Consider the following 11,454-nt stretch of genomic DNA (forward strand, 5'->3'; position numbering starts at 1 on the left):
CCAGCATGAGCCGGAGAGCTTCACTGGATGATTAGGTGGTGAATGGACAGACAGACAGACAAACAGACAGACAGACAGACGAATGGATGGGATTTTTCAAAATCTTGTCTTTTAAAGCTCTGGCTATAAAGATCTATTAGGAATGTAGGTCTTTATACACGCTTTACAAGATGTGCAAAAAAAAAAAAAAAGAGTCTTCGCTGGTATGTAATCCCCACTGTCAGAATTTTCCATACAGTAAGAAGAAAAGCGCATTTCGGAGGAAGTCTGAGTTCATTTCAGTGAGTTAAATGAGCTCTATAAATGCAATAATAAGCACACACAGTGTAGAAATCAAATAGCAGACGAGACACTGTAACCCTTATCTAAACCATTATAAGAGTCACATGTTCTCTGAAGGCATGAGGCTTCACATCACACTGTAATCTGCTGCAGGAACAATCACGGCACTGTTGTTTTCAGGGTGTCAGGCCCATCACACCCTCTCCTCCTCTGGCTGCCTCCGGTCCGCAGACGGACGCTGAAACAACCTGTGCTGGGACATTGAGATCTTGATTACCTTTTGAAAAGACGTTATTACCACGCACCAGATCACCTTCGTCTCCCAAGGCGACTATAGTGTGTTAACAACCAGCAGTCATGAGAAACAAACAAACAGAGAATGAACAGTCGTGTCACGCGGAGAGAAGACTTTAGGTTTGTGCTGACTTTGAAAAAGATGAAAGGCAAGGCAATTTTATTTATATAGAACATTTTGTCCAAAGGCAACTCAAAGTGCTTGTATATAGAATTTAATAAAACATAAAATAAGACTCTTCAAAATATTTTACTACTACTTACTATTATTTTACTACGAGTAAGCCGTGGCAAATAGAAACGTTTTTAACCTTGATTTAAACAGAGCTCAGGGTGGGAGCAGTCTTATTCCAGGTTTCTGGCTGCTGCGTGTTTTGTTCTGACTCTTGGTGATGGTTAGTAGGTTTGATTCAGATGATCTTAAGGGCTTTATAGTTTATAATACTGAAGATCTCAGACGTAGTTAAAGCTCTGACTAGTTAGTGCTTTGTAGACCATTAGCTAAATTTTAAACTGTGCTCTCTGAGCAATAGGTAGCCAGTGTAAGGACCTCAGACTTATACTAATATGATGATCATGCTTTGCTTTTGTAAGGACTCTAGTCTCAGCGTTTTCAATATGTTCTAGTTGTCTTATTGACTTTTTTTAAAGGAGAAGTCCGGTCATATTCAATATTCAAACTTCTGAATGTACTTTAAATATAAAATTATTACATACTGTTCAATAAGTGATACGTTTTTTTTAATTAAGAGTCATTTTCATTTGAATGTGCTTTACTGGAGGCATCCATGTTCGTCAAAGAACAGTACTGCCACCTCCCAGTTTGTGACGTCATGGTGTGGTATCAGAGCCGCTTACTTTCCCAGAACGTGTTATATTGAGTGATTAATGGAGTTTTGACCGACATAGCAATCCCTTACGATAGCACCAATAAGTGTTACATTTTAACCCACTAACTGAACGATAATGTAACGACACCATTGCTATATTTCGTTAAGAAAGGTAAAACATCTTCATTTCCACGCCTAATGGGTTGGAAATGAGGCGGAGTTGACTGGATTCATTCTTCCAGCTGAATGCTCTCCCGACGCAGGGGATCCAAATTCTGCCGTGGATAAGTCGTTTGGCACGACACCAGCCATGATGTTTTGTTTACAACGCAGTTGGTCGGCCTATTGATCAATTGCAAATTCTACATTATGCAAAAGAAAAACCTACCGAAAATTCTCTGGCCAGAAGTTCGATGGCAGATCCTTCCCCTTCAAGTTGGCAATCCAACAACGATATCGTGGTTGTGATGGACCGAGGTAAAAATGCATGAGGAGTCACAGGAAATTATTCAAAAGTTGGGGTTTTTATTTTTAACCCAAAAGCCAAAAGTACAAAAATGGTGGGTTCCGGAGTCATAAAAGAGGTCAAAAAAAGAAAAACAAACTTTAACTGAAGCAAACTGTGCCCAAACTAACTGACTGCACAACCAAACATAACTGACCTACAAACAAATGACACACAAGGGTATATATACATGGCTGATCAGACCAATTAACACAATAGGGGTAATTAAAACCAAACAAACACAAATGACGAAACAAAGCAGTACAGTTATGTTTGGCACTAAACTAATCTAAGAACAATGAAAAACACACAACCTCTAAATACAAACCCTAAGTGAAATACAAAACAAAGAAAGAAAAATACAAATCCCCCCCTTCCAGCAGAAGCAGGTGGAACAGTCCAATTTACCCTCCCCGGTATTTAGTTGATCTCAGCCCTGGCAGCCATCTTTTGTCTGGCAAAACTCCCAGGCACCATGGAAGGTAAGAAATAAAGATTAGTAACAAAAACACAAAAAAGGTATGGAAATTGACTAAGTACAGAAGTGAACTAAATGTGCGCGCTTACAAATAGAACACAGGTACTTAAACTAAGAATAAAGTTTTATTGCAAACTAAAATGTGCATATACTGATTGGTAAATAAAAAAGTGTATGTGTGGTACAGACTTTTAAGGTGTGGCCATGGGTTTGGCCATCACAGTGGTGGATCATGAATCGGAAAGGTGAAATAACTAATGTTTTTTTCACTTTTACCCGATGTATTGCGACATCCAACTGCCATACACGTGGGCATTGTCGCATTAACAATTGCTCTCGCAAATTTCAATGGTGAAGTCCTCTCGAAATCCGAAATAATTGTTGTTGATCGCAGATGTATATAATAGTTCCTATTAAATTTGCTTGTAAAGCACGGAGAATGGCCCTCGGCTTACTGCACCGTGACATCACTTCCAGAAGACGTCAGGAGTGAGGTGTTACCATATTTGGTCATTAATGGCCGCTCCCAGACTGAGTGATCGCGACGACAATTAATACTTTTATTTTTCTGTACTGATTAACGCTACATTCATTAAATTATAGCAAAAGTATTAGTTTTAGGTATAGATAATGATCCATTGATTTCTCCTTGCTGACCGGACTTCTCCTTTAAAAGGAAGAAAATGCCTTGTTTTGTTCAGATACACAGAAAGACACCAAGTATGACAGCAACAGGATGTATGAAAACTGTTAATGAGGTCCCAACACAATTATATTTCCATAATGTCCCTCGGCCATCTGATCTCTGGTTATAAAGAAGGGGTTCTGTATATTTGGGAGCTTGAGTGTTTTTTTTCATGGTCAACACACACACACACACACACACACACAGTACAAAGCCAAGTCTGTGTGTGTCATGCCTGCTGTGATGTTGTAATTTTTAAGTGGGTTTAACAGACAAACAGGGTTTTATCTCAGCGAGCAGAATTTTGGGAAACTCTACGTTCTAATACACTTTTATGTGAACGTTTTAGGAGGCTTCACCTCTAAGAATTTTAGAACCCCAATTAACATGTCAAAGTTACAATATTAGCTATAAGGAATAAGCAATAGTCGTTAATTGAAATTAGCTGCCAAATCCAACTTTAATACTCCCTTGTTAATATCGCTCAGATTAAACTTCATGACTTCCTTGTCTTGTCGTGTTTATTAGGCAGTGAAAGACCAAAGTGTAGAGCCAGACTGCAGCAAACGGAGTACTTTAATATTGAGCAAAGGAGAATTTAGGGGATCATTTCAGGATGAGCAGGACAGGGAGCAAAGGTAGTGAATATGGGCAGGGTAATGGAAGAATCCAACCGGAAACAATGAGAAACAAGGAGCTTAGATACTGAGGCAGGGGTGGAAAATCACAAAGGAACCGGATGAGCTGATCAGGGCAGAACAGCTGTGGAAGAGCTGTAGCAGAATGAAATCAGGGAAGCTGAGGGAGAGAGACTAATTAACACAAAGGGAGCCGAACTAAAACACAAAGAAACAATTAACTATTAAGTATTGCACAACTGCGGACCCGTCTGTGAAACTCCAAAAGTTTCCAGATTCCACCACTGTCAGTGGGCTGATCCAGGACAGTGATGAGTCTGCACACAGACAGGAGGTGGATTAGCTGGTCCACTGATGTGTCCAGAACCACCTGGAGCTAAACCTGCAAAAGGCCGTACAGATGACGGTGGACTTCAGCAGAACCACGCCCGCTCTGGACTGCTTATCATTTGCTGCACTGCTTCTTACCTGGCTCTGGGTGGGGATCATTCACCTGCGATTCTGCACTTGTTCCAGTCTCATCCTCATAGTTTTTTAGTTGCTCACAAAAGTAAGTAAGTAAACTTTATTTATATAGCACCTTACACAGGAAAAGACTGGGACTGGGACTGATGCCTGGCTACAGCAGCCACTGGGCGAGATACGGAGCACGCCCTGGACAGGTCACCAGTCCATCACCGGGGAACATAGAGGACAAGCAACCATGCACACACACCTGAGTACAATTTAGAGAGACCAGTCAACCTAATAGTCATGTTTTTGGAAGCTGGAGTACCCAGAGAGAGCCCTCACGTGTCGCGTTTTGTTGATGGAAGACCCAAATGCAGAGTGTAGTAGAGCTTATGGCGATATTTAATAAAAAACAAACTTAGAGCAAGTGAACATCAGGGAGGCAGGACATGAAGCACAGGCAGGGAAACAACAGAAGGAGGCTGATAGAAACCACACAGCTGAAACAATGGGAGAAGAGGGAGAGTGAAGGCCTGAGGACCAGGTGGAGTTAATCAGCTGATAATGGAAACATGGGTGGAAGTAATGAAGGCCTGGCTGAGGGAAAAGGCTGAATCCAACATGTTCTAATTGTAGCTCATAGCTGCTTTTCCCTGACCTTTCATGAGGTCAACATAAGATCTTTACCATGGGAAGGAAAGGAGCTGCGGACCGCTGTGGCAATTTCTGACAGCCTTTAACACCAATGTCATTACGCAACGAGTCACATCAGGGCCTACAGTGTTTCGAAAAAGAACTACAAAGTGCGCGCTTTCTTCCCTCCGGACATTTTTGTCCTCAGGCCGAGATTTGAACCCAGGACCTTCTTTCTGCAAGTCAACAGTGCTCCCAGCTGCCCCCAGCCAGATATATAGATTCAAATTCAAAACATTTGAATATGCATTCCAATGAGGTTTATTTGTTCGATTAAAAACAATTTTTGAAAAATAACTTTTTAGCAGTTTTAAAATATATCCTACATTAAATCCACATTTCTGTAATAAAATGTTTTGTTATTTTTGGTCTAATGTAATATTCTGATTTTAAACGTCACATTTTTATTAGGTCTAAGCAGAAACCCGTCATATATACAGAAATAGATGTTTTTTTCTGCGTGTAATCAATCTGAATAATGTGTTTCACTAAGTGAACTGAGTTAGTGAAACAAATCAACATTTTGATAACAGTCTACTTTTTTCAGGTCTTGTAAAATGTATTAAAGGTTGCAGGTATGAACTGCTTTTAGGCCCTCTTGCCAGTTTGTATCTAATAAAACCACATTCAAAGATAGTAATGTCCGCCCCATATTTTTAGATCCATAATGCTAAAGCAACAGAAACACATCGCTTTCATCTTATATTGCTAATAGTATTTAACACTAAAACAATGAGCAAATCCCACTGGTTTTCTAGCTTGCAACCAGAAGTTCAGCTCAGGTGTGACTTTATTTTCTACTCTGAGCTCCTACTTCCAAGATGAATCGAACGCATCAAACCCCTGCATACTTTTACATATACACATATACAGTATGTACGTATACAAGCATGTTTTACAGTAAACATGTTTACTGTGAAATTGGATATTAAGAAGACGGGTTACTAAATTGTGCAGAGGAGGTATGGCAGCCTTGACAGTCTCTTGTCTTTGGAAGAAACTCAAGTAATGTTTTTGTTTTTCTAGTTGTTTTATAATTGTTTTTAACAGGATGAATTTAGAAGAAACTCTATATTCCTTCAATCTGATTCAGAAGCACCTTACTGTGGACAAGTTGAGCTAATCAGTTTCACTACTGCTGATTCTTTCTGTGATAGTCCACACTTCCCCAGACTTTTTTCCAAGAAGAACTCTTCAAACATGGAGCAAAGCATCTGATAGCTCTGGTACAATCCTTGCTGCTCGGGCGAAAACCCTGCAAACCGAAGCGATACCCCGATGACTGACTGCGCTGAATGCGTGAGAAACGGAACGACGGGAACTCCTCGCAGCGGCCTCAGGTCTACACCACGTGAATGCCATTATGCGCTGAATTTCCCTGCCAGGAGGATAATTAGTGTAATAACTTCTTTTTTAAACGGTTCGGGTTCGTGAAGGTTTTACTAAAGGACAAGAGACAGAAAAGTAGACTGAGGGGTGGGGGAGGGGATTTAATTACTAAAAAATAAAATTTTCTTGCAGCGAATTCTTTATGCCGTAGCTCCCCGCCTAAGCAGGCCTTAAGGTCTGGAAAACAACTTTATAGCGAGGAAAGATTCACTCTTCGGCTGCTCTCCCCAGGCCAGGTCAGAGTACTTTATTATCTCCAGGATGACATTGGCCGTGGTCCTGACCTCGGTCCAGCTGCGTATTTGTCAAACACTTGCTAAAAAATGCTGTAGGGCCTGGAGTTTGTGTTATGAGCGTCATGCCTTGCATCAAGTAATTTCTAGGAAAGAGGAAAAGGAGCAACGAAAAAACAAAAGATTATGTTTCTTGCAGAAGACAAAGGAGGAGGGGAATGAAACAGAATATACACATAGACATAAGAGCGTTTACGATAAGTATAAGAGAGGCTTTTGCAGAATATATCATTTACTAATTTGGTTATTATTGAGGACAGAGGGCTGGATTTCAGAGCTATGGTGGCTGAATACAAACACATGCCATACTTTCCCACTTTTTTTGTTAAACGTTTTTAAAAACCATGTATCAATTCCTTTTCACTTACGGTTCAAGCACATGTTTTGTTGGTCTATCACATAAAATCCCAGGAGATTTAGTGGCTGTAAGGCGAGAAAATGCGGAAATTTAAAAAATAAAACAATAGATGCAATGTAAATTCTTGTTGAATTGAGCACAAAGTAGGCCACGTTGGGTTTGTCGCAGTTTTCATGCGTTTCCCTGCTTTCTGTGACGCCCGACACGTGCTCAGCAGCCATAGATGCACAACAGTAGCCGTCTTTGATCTTCTGTATCAGCGGTTTCCATCTCAGCACCCCATCATCGATGAATGGCAACAACAACAACGGGGCAACAAAGAAATATTGTTCCGGGAACATTTAATTTTATGTGCACTTCATGGTCAAATCTTTATTTGTGGCGCTTTTTGAAACATCAACAGCCTTCCTCACGGTGTGTCTCGCTGTTCCCCCCGTTCAGCTTCAGACACACAGAGACACACATAGAGGTGCATTGTGCTGATGTCAAGTGGGGGCATGAAAATAGGGGGGGAAAAGATGAAGAGGAAGAGACGGTGTGGGGGGATGGGGTAGATGCATACATGTATGCACACACACACACACACACACACACACACACACACACACACAGAGGAGGAAGCGGCATACTAACACAGACAAGCATATCTGCTACAAGCCAGGATTGCTCTCTTGCAGGTTTATTTCATGCACACAGGATTAGATTGCAGCTTTATAAGCGGACGACCAACCCAGTGGCGGAGCTGCACGGGACAGAATTGTGGAACACCATTTTTGAATGTTTAATAAAAGACATGACAAATATGCTTAGTTCCTGTGGTTTTATTTAAACAATTCTTTATGAAGAAAAGCCAGCAAGTCATCTTTTGCCTGCAATAAGAGATAATTCTGTAAAGTCAGCAATACTACTATGTGTCAAATAGTGTATTAGAACTTACTCTGAAGGTACTTTTGAAGCAACTCGATCTCTAGTACAATTTTTTGTGTTTTTTCAGGTCAAAATACAACATTTTTTGTTGAACATGCCGTTTATATAGGGAACAAATTAGTGTAAAGTTATTTATGCTCTTACAGGTTCTTCCTCCAAAGGACAGTCATCTGAGAGGGTTTCTTCACTGTTCTGTGCAGTGGAAATAAATGGGTATTACAAAATGTTACAGTTTCTTCCCTTCATGCAAGTTAGAAAAAGTACACAACTTACTGCATATGCTTCAGCCACCACTTGCTTGGGAACAGGTAAAAGTGTTGGTGTATTATGTAAAACTGCACACCAGGGTGGGGTGGGGTGTGTCATTCCAATTAACTACACTGCAAGAAGTATAATGTGATCAATAACTCATGAACTCGACATATTTTATATTAACTAAAAGTTTAGAAGTTATCACTTTCACAAATGGTTGAAATGACTGGACCAGCCATTTGGACTATACTTCATTTAATACAGCAACAAATAATGTTACAGTGTACTAAGAGAATTGAAAGCTCATTTAGCCTAGCAGTAATGAAGGTGTTGCTGCTACTGGTCCCTGGCTTTGGGTCTGAGGAGGAGCTTCCCCCAGGGATGCCCTCCACAATGGCTCGGTGTTCATTTAACCTGAGAGCCAGCTCCTCTGCTGGGGTATGGTGTGGTGGTGCAGGACCACCACCTGTTTTTTTTTTTTCAGCCTTTTTCTTGGTGGCCGTTATAAACAAACACATCATTTAACAGTGACTTTTAAAAAGAGGAAAAAGTTGCTTTTTAAAATACAGTATAATAATTAAAGGCCATCATTTTGTAGAATATTCTTGTATTTCACTTTTACTTGTCCCCATGTTCTAGTGGGTCCCGTGGAGGCTCTGATATAAAAGAACAAAGTAAATATGAAATTATTAAAATGCAAAAATTCATACTGCAGAAAGTGATAGAAACATCTACCATGGACAGTATTTACACATTAATTTGTCTGCTGCTTTTTGCCAGCCCTCTCTCCTGGCTTTAGCAGACTTTGAGGTGTTCCCTGTCGTTTTAATTAATGACTTAAATTTAACATAACCTTCCATTAAAAGCTCGTGTTCTGCTTGGGAGACAAACTGTGGGCGTTCTTTGGCCATGCTGAACAGCCAATAGCAGCGTTGCTGATCAATGTTTCTACTATTGACACATTTCCCCTTTTAAACAAACGCATGAACGCGCAGTTATCTCAGATAACTCAATCCAGCCATACTAATCATAAACAACAGGTGTGTTCAAAGAACCCAATTAGCTGGATTATGATTAGCCGGATGAAATCATCTTGGATGTGTCATTTGATCTCGGATGTTTTAAGCAATGTACGAAGAACGGGCCCCTGGTCATAGGGGGCCACAAGTCCAGGAGGGAAACCCAGAAAACTCTCTCCCCAACCATGCTGCAGCTCATTGAGGGGGATTCCCTGGTGATGCCAGGCCAAAAAGGATATTTCTCTCTTTCTTAAATTTGAGGTCGTCTTCTGGGTCTCCTGCCAAGCTCTTCAGTCACCAATCAGAGCAGTGCTCACATTGCTGCAGATGAAGCCCCTATCCATCTGTCATTCCCCCGCTCCATCCATCCATCCCTGGTGAATAAGCCGCCTAAATCCTGAAACTTAACTTCCACTCATAGAGAAGCTGCAGATGGAAGGAACTCCTCAAACACCTCACAGCTAAAAGCGAGGAGTTGGACACGCTTTCCTCAGATTGATGTCAGAGAGAGACTGGTTCTTCATCCACAAAGGGTAGAAAGTAAAAAAATATATGTTTTGTTGCCTTTTGGTTTAATGTTTTTTAATGACTTTAGGTTAATTTGGGGACTCTACCTGAAATTAAATCATCCCTGTCTCTGCAGAGATAAAGAGATAAGACATATATACTCTGAAAATTGTCTTGAAATAACTGAATATTTAATGGGGGAGGCCATAATTTCTTCCCATGACTGGATGGTAAATATCCAGTTTCTGCTGTGCGTTACCTTGTGTTGGGATAAAATGTAAAACTGCAATACAATACATTAAAGTGTGTTGCTGTAAGGGGTTAAAAGTGTAAAACAGTTCCAGGGACAGAAAGGTGCTAAGATTAGTTAGTTATAGTGACATGATCATCCTCTTACAGTTTCAGGAAGCAAACTGACAGCTTGGTGTAGTTGAGATTTTACATCCAATAAGCCCCTTATGGGCTTTTAAAAAAAAAAAATTATTTGGCAAAGTGGAGAAACTTTAGCTTCTGCTTTTCTAAAGCTTTAAAGCCTTTGAAGCAGGTTAGCATTAATTTCATCAGTTACTAACAGAATGAAGAATGAAGTTCAACCTTGAAAACCTAATCATGTTCACAAAGTAATTGTAAATCCTGTCTTTTAAGAATTTAAATCATTAATTTGTTGTGAAGCATTTTTTTTTCTTTTAAAGAGGCTTCAATAAGCAAATACCGCTGATGGCAATAAAGAGCACTGAGTGAACTGAGTCCTGAGTTGAGAATAAAAAAAAAACAAAAAACACCTCATTGATTAAAAAAGAGGGATTCAGTAGCAGACCAGAAGACTTTTCTTCTACAGCCTGCATCAAACAGGCAGTTAATTACCTTCTATTAATTTACCCTTCAGTTCACAAGGCTGCAGGGCATAGGCCATTCAACTTTTTCTGACCCATGAGAGCAGGAGAGGACACACACACACACACACACACACACCCTTACATGCATCTAAAACACTAAGCCTAGCTGTAAATTAATATGACCTGCTTCCAACAGTGCAGGCTCTGTGGCTTCATTGTGTCCCACTCGTAGCCTACAAGATGTCCTCACGTCGGCACCGGTGCTTGTGAATCCCTGCTTGTTCGAAACAATTCGTCTCTTTGTGCTCACATGGACTGGGGGGGGTGATTTTCTGCCTTTGGAGCAGCGAGAGGTGTTATAAGAAAACGCGGGAGGATCTCCACAAAGATTAACCGGTGCAGGAAGAGGGCTGAAGCAGTCGAAGCAGTAATGTTCTTGCCTTTCAATTATTAACGCTTTTTATTGCGCCGTTAACAGGAGCACTTGTTGGGGAATAATGATGAAAGAGTGTTGTTAATATGGCAGACAATAAAACAGGAGCTTTTGGAGAACAGGGTGACACAAGTGCCTGGGTTACTACTTAGTTTCAACACACAACAGCTTCAGGCCATGTCTGATTTACATCCTATCCCTAGGGGTCTCAAAAAGTAGTACAAGAACCCCTTTTGGCTCCTGGGCTGGCTTTTGTAGTGTTTAAATTATGTTATATTGGTACTAAGATGCATAAAGTGTGCTAAGAAGATGTCTCTCGCTGCATTATACTACCACTAGACTGAGGAAATGAGGCACAGGCATGCCAGCGGCCTTGGTCACGCCCTCCTAGGTGGATCGTATGTGTGATAATGTATTGAATGTTCTTGAGCCTGTAGTTTGTTTTAGATAAAAAAGAGCAGGTCCTTTACTGCCATTGTTGGAGCAGATAATTTGCCTTTGTTCTAATGATATTAGAAAACATTTTTCATGTTCCAAGTATGACTTGGTTGAAGAGCTACACTACCTGCTGAGTACAATGTCTGT

Source organism: Fundulus heteroclitus, chromosome 6, assembly GCF_011125445.2.
Source record: "Fundulus heteroclitus isolate FHET01 chromosome 6, MU-UCD_Fhet_4.1, whole genome shotgun sequence".
Lineage (NCBI taxonomy): Eukaryota > Metazoa > Chordata > Actinopteri > Cyprinodontiformes > Fundulidae > Fundulus > Fundulus heteroclitus.